At 39.8% G+C, this 6,028-nt stretch overlaps 1 pseudogene; it reads right to left on the bottom strand.

The window, feature by feature from the left end:
* Positions 1-585: 585 nt before the first annotated feature.
* LOC467289 (T-complex protein 1 subunit epsilon-like) lies at positions 586-2,190 on the bottom strand (annotated as a pseudogene).
* Between the last annotated feature and the right edge of the window lie 3,838 nt (positions 2,191-6,028).

The following is a 6,028-nucleotide window of genomic DNA, read 5'->3' as shown; positions in this document are numbered from 1 at the left end:
CTCATAATAGGGGTTTGTGAAGAAAAGGGAAACTCTGAGGTATTTGTTGAAGAAATGGGAAAGGGAATGGATTAAGAATATGAATACCTTCCATCCTATTGTATTTTCTGTATTAAGGCTAAATTACTAGTATCACTCCATGATTCCAAACCTTATGCGGCAGGGAAATATTTGGGTAAGGACATTATTATCCTTAATGTGCAATCTCCCATTGACTTAGAAAGCAGGTGGATCCTGGTAGCTTTTTCTTTTCTTTGTTTTTTGTTTAAAGAGATTCCTTTAATATAATGAATATAAAAACATGACCTCTGCAGAGGATTATAAAGCCCTTCAGAAATATGAAAAGGAGAAATTTGAAGAGATGATTCAACAAATTAAAGAGACAGGTGCTAACCTAGCAATTTGATAGTATGCCCACAATTAAACAGCTTTGAACAAGTGAAACTACGGTTACCAAACAGCAATTTTTATTATAGCATCTACAGGGTCTGAAAAAGGATGTAATAAATAACCATAGACGCATCACAAGACATCCATTTATTTAATCACAGTAGTGGATCTTACTACATAGTATTCTCATTGTCTTCATTCTTCAGATTCTCCAGTCTTATGAATGTTGTCAATCTTTAAAATCATTCTAACCATTTGTGTTGCAAGAGATATCTGTTGCTTTTTTGCCAATCGAGGTTTCTGTGACACGCTATTGCTTCATATAATTTGTCCCCTTGTGCAAACAGCCGATGCCAAGAGCAAGGTTCATCTCCTTCACTTGGCTGGCTTGGACTTTGGTCATACTCTGGATGGAATTCATGCCACCATTTTCAGAAAGGGCCTTGGGGATGACCTCCAACGTGTTGGCAAGTGCTCTCATGGCATACTGTTCTAAGGTGGGACACTTATCCACCTCTTGGCTAACTGGCAGAGCACAGGATATCTCAGCAGCCCCTCCTCCATACAACACATGATTATCACGGATGAGGTTCCAGATGACACACAAAGCACCGTGAAGGGATTGTTTTGCCTCCTCAATAATCATCTTATTTCTTCTTCTCATAAAAATGGTTATAGCTCTGGAGTTCTTACACTGCTCGATGACCAGCATTTTATCCTTAGTTGTCCCAAATGAGATCTCCTGTACAAGACCAGCAAAGCCCAGCTTCCTGGCCATGAGCTCTGAGAACTTGGTGATGATCTGCCCTCCTGTTGTGATGGCAATCAGTTCAATTTCAGGTCCTCCTACCTAGCAAACTGCAGGCAAGTTGTTCTGAAGAAGTAAGTGATTTGCTTCATCATCAAAGCCCCACTGACAAATTTCTAGGTTAGCACCAGTCTCTTTAATTTGTTGAATCATCTCTTAAAATTTCTTCTTTTCATATTTCTAAAGGGCTTTATAATCTTCTACAGAGGTCACATCCAGCTTATGCTTTGCTTTTGGTTTGGGTAGTTCAAATGGACATGTGAGAATTACAATCTTGGCATCTTCCACTTTTTTTGGCATCTGTGGGTGACTGAAATACTTGTCCACAATGACACCCTTAATCAGTTTATTGTCCTCCAGGCTGCCACCCACTTTGCTTTCTACTTTGATAAGCTCAAAGTCAACACCTCTCTGCTCCATATCTGTTAAGGGAGGATGGCATTCACAGCAATCTCAGCCATTTGTCGGTAACAATTGTTGACCACTTTGGAGCCCAGCGTGGTTTTTGCAGTCTGAATCAGGGGTTTGGTGTCTTTTATGTCAACAAGGATGCTGTCACTGATCTTGTCCAGTTGTTCAACAGCAAAGCAGGCAGCCTGCTCATAGCCATCTGCTATTCTGATTGGATGAATACTTCGGTCTGGCAACTCCTGGGCTTCTTCTAACAAGGCACCAGCCAGGACAACCACACCTGTGGTTCCATCTCCAATTTCATCATCCCGAGACTTAGACATTTCCACCATCAACTGGGCAATCTGATGACTGACATCCATCACGCTTAAGATGGTGACCCCATCATTAGTTACAGTCACATCGCCATCCTTATCCACCATCATCTTATGAAGCCCCTTTGGTCCAAGTGATGTTCTTGTCGCATGTGCTATAGCATTTGCTACCATTATATGAGACTTGAGGGCCTCAAGTCCCATAAGGCGGGACTTGCGGTCCTGATCTTTGATGATAAGGAAAGGGGGCCCATATCAATCAAAGGCGAGGGTCCCCATGGACGCCGTGGTGCAGCAGCAGGAGTTACTTTTCCACTTTTTCTTTATTTGACAGCTGGTAAGGCTGGTTGGCACGACAGCCTGGAGCTAAGTCAGAGCTGAGGTGCTTAGCATAAAATAGAGGACAGATAGCCTAGAGAAGCTAGGCAAGACCAATGAGCCAGAAGCGGACATAAGGAGGCCATGGACACTGCACACGCAAAAGGGAGGGAGGGAAGGAGCCCCTGTGACTAGCAGCCAAAGAGGGAGCCAGGCAAGAGCCTGCATGCCTCTGGATTTGTAAGAGTTTCTTTCTCATATAAACGTGTGCTTCCCTCTCCATAAGAAATCTTCAACCAAACCTGTAATGCATATTAATGCTATGTGGAATGACTTTGCTTTTCTTGGAGTGAGGAGGCTGGCGAACTGTTTTAAAATCACTGCATGAAGGAAACCAGAGGAAGAGAGCCACATGTTGGAGAAGAATGTCCACAACCTCAACAAGGTAACACACAAAGCCAACAAGGGTGCAAAATTTTAACATTATTCTCACCAGGCCCCAAATGTTTAATTTTGACTCATGTTCCTTTTGGAGATTTACTCTACCTTGCAGATAACAGATGCAGATTATTATTATTATTATTATTATTATTATTTATTTGTTTGTTTGTTTTTGAGACAGAGTCTCGCTCTGTCGCCCAGGCTGGAGTGCAGTGGCATGATCTCGGCTTACCGCAAGCTCTGCCTCCCGGGTTCATGCCATTCTCCTGCCTTAGCCTCCCGAGTAGCTGGGACTACAGGCGCCCACCACCGCGCCCACCACCACGCCCAGCTAATTTTTTGTATTTTTAGTAAAGACAGGGTTTCACCGTGTTAGCCAGGATGGTCTCAATCTCCTGACCTCATGATCCACCCACCTTGGCCTCCCAAAGTGCTGGGATTACAGGCATGAGCCACTGTGCCCGGATGCAGATTATTTTTAAAGTACTTTTACAACTCACATGTCCTTCCCTCCCTATCCTGGCCATCTCTGCCTTTCACTGGAGCTTCTGTTGCAGGGTTACTGAGTCTGAGCCTGCTTATTAACATCTACTGCTGAATATCCCCTGACTATTCTTTACTGAAAACAGATAAGACATATAATCATGCTTTTCAGAAAACAAAATCAGAACAACTCTAGCCTCTTCTAGTTTTATTCTTGATTCTTTTAGGGTTAAGTAAGCTCACTCAGATTCCTCACTTAATTTCAACTGCCTGGCACCTATAAATGACACCCTGGTTACTTATTTCTTACCGTGAGATTTTTTTCCTGGTTGTTTTATATACATAGGATTTTTCTATTACTAGATTGCGAGAAGGTTGCTCTTCACCTCCTTTCTATTTCTTGGGTCTCCATTTTGGTGTCATAACTAGATTGGCCCACTGATCAATGCTGGTGGAATTTATGAGCATATGAATAAATAATAATTAATAATCATTTTGACTCACCCAAGTGTTTATGTGCTCAGCTGCATCATTGAGATGGCAAGTGTGTCTATGTTTTATGAAAATATTTGCCAATTGAGGAACTTATTGATAGACGTGAGTGATGTGGCTGCTTTATTTTCAAGGTTCTCCCAAAGTGTCAGTGTAGCTCAGGGCTTTGTGTGGGTTTCCATCGCAAGTGATTACAGAAGTGGCATGTGGAGAGTGGACTGGGGGGCAAAATATATGCAGGAAAAGTGGAAATCACCAAGGAAAACGACTGAAGGGGAAATCAATACAAGGTGAAAGGTCAACAAGCCTCCTGCTGTTACTCTGTCAAAATGTATTTAATGGGTTCATTGGATATTTTTCACATTTAAGAAATTGACATGAGAAAGGGTAAGCCTGTAATAACTTTTTGTCTCTCACTTACAAAATAGCCTTTTTTTTTCTTTTGAGAATTTTACCTCTGATCTCAGTATTGCATTTATGCCCAGGGGTTTGAGTCTTCAACAGAACTATAATGACAAGCTTTCAAAATAGATAAGATAGTTATTTCCTAAGTAGTTAATTCTATAATCATAGCCACATCAATGTATCAAAGTGTAATTTCAAATATATTTATTAAAATTAAAGAAAGAGCAGATATGGAACTTGCTGTATCCAAGGGTATAGTTTCTGAGTCTGAAAGTCTGAACTCACCATATTTATTAAAAAGATGGTTTATTTATTCTCTTTTCTATCATCTGTACAGCTAGATTGATCTTCAGTTATCTCCTCTTCAAGAAAGAGCAAGAATAACAGATACAAAAAAAAAAAAATTTCCAGTAATTAATTTTGGTTTGGGGACTTTAAAAATAAAGGCTCTCCACATAAAATCATATTTGTACTATCTTTTTAAAATTTCTATACTCTCAATTGATGAATGCTTTTCATATTTTAGACAATTCTGTCATCTTATTAGAAGTTCAGATTTTTGTATTTCTCTAATATCTTTAATCAAAGTACTTTTAGGTGCATTAGAAATATTCATTCATTCAATAGTTCCTGAGCTATGCAGAGAGATTAAGCATTAAACATTAATATCTGGAAAATTCAGTATGGTAGACTTATGTATGCTATTTTATCCCTTTTTAAGACTAAGAAATTTATGTTCAAGATTTAAATTTCCTTCAGTTTTCCATCTTGAGCTCCTGACACCAATTTGGCAAGGTCACACCACAGTCTTAGATTTCTGTAAAGATCTGCTCCATTAATTTTGGTGAGCAATACTATAGAACTAAAGTATGGCCTGGGGATGTTTCTTGAAATTGTCAAGGCCCCCAGGGATCTAGCACCTTCGTTTGCCATGGGTAATATTAGCGCAGCTCAAAATAATATTATATACATGAAAGAAGTTTGAAAACTGAAAGAACTTTATACAATTTTCCAAGACATGCTGAGATTTGAAATTTCAAAGAGTTAATATGAAAAGGCACTACAAAGATTTAAATGGATATTTTTGTTCTTTTCATTTCAGAATGTTAATCATCAGTCATTTATTAACTAAAGGTTTATTAAATATTTACTACACACAAGCATTTTGCTAGATATTGGTGAAACCAAGATAAAAAGAACACAGTCATGCCCTTTAGGAATGTTTTGCCTAGCAGGAAGCATTAATGTAAACAAAAATTATGTGACAAGTGCAGTGTATTAGTTTTCTGTTGCCATGTAGCTAGTTGCTACAAACTTAATAGCTTAAAGCAACACAGTTATTATCTCATAGTTTCTGTGGGTCAGGAGTCTGGGTAGAGCCTAGCTGGGTTCTCTCCTCAGGGTCTCACAAAGCTGCAATCAATGTTGGCCAAGGCACAGTCTTGTCTAAGCTCAGGATCCTCTTCCAAACTCACAGAGTTGTTGGCACAATTCATTTCCTTGAAGTTGTAAAACTCAAATTGACTTCTTCGGGAGAGTAGTAGGAGAGAGTCTCTCAGCTCAGGAAAGCCCTACATCCTCTTTTAAGGGCTCACCTGATAAATCAGACCCACCCAGGATAATCTCCCTGTGACCAACTCAAGGTCTATTGATGGGGGCCTTTGGTAACACCTGCAAAACCCTTGTATCTTCACCATAAGCATAATCAGGGAGTGATGTCCCATCATATCCACAGATCCTGCCTACACTGAAGGGGAGAGAGTTATATAGGAGTATGGGGTCACTGGGCATCATCTCATAATTTTGTTTACCACATTCCTAAAGAGACATATTTAAATAAAGCAGTAGTGAATGAATATAGTCTGGTTATGGAGAAATAAGGCAAAGAAAAAGCCATGGGCAATGGTGAACTGTAGACAAACTAGGTTCCTCAATGTCATGATAATTAGAGTATTTCTGTGTCACT

This window comes from Pan troglodytes, chromosome 14, assembly GCF_028858775.2.
Source record: "Pan troglodytes isolate AG18354 chromosome 14, NHGRI_mPanTro3-v2.0_pri, whole genome shotgun sequence".
NCBI classification, from domain to species: domain Eukaryota; kingdom Metazoa; phylum Chordata; class Mammalia; order Primates; family Hominidae; genus Pan; species Pan troglodytes.
This window is presented reverse-complemented; position numbering and strand designations above follow the sequence as displayed.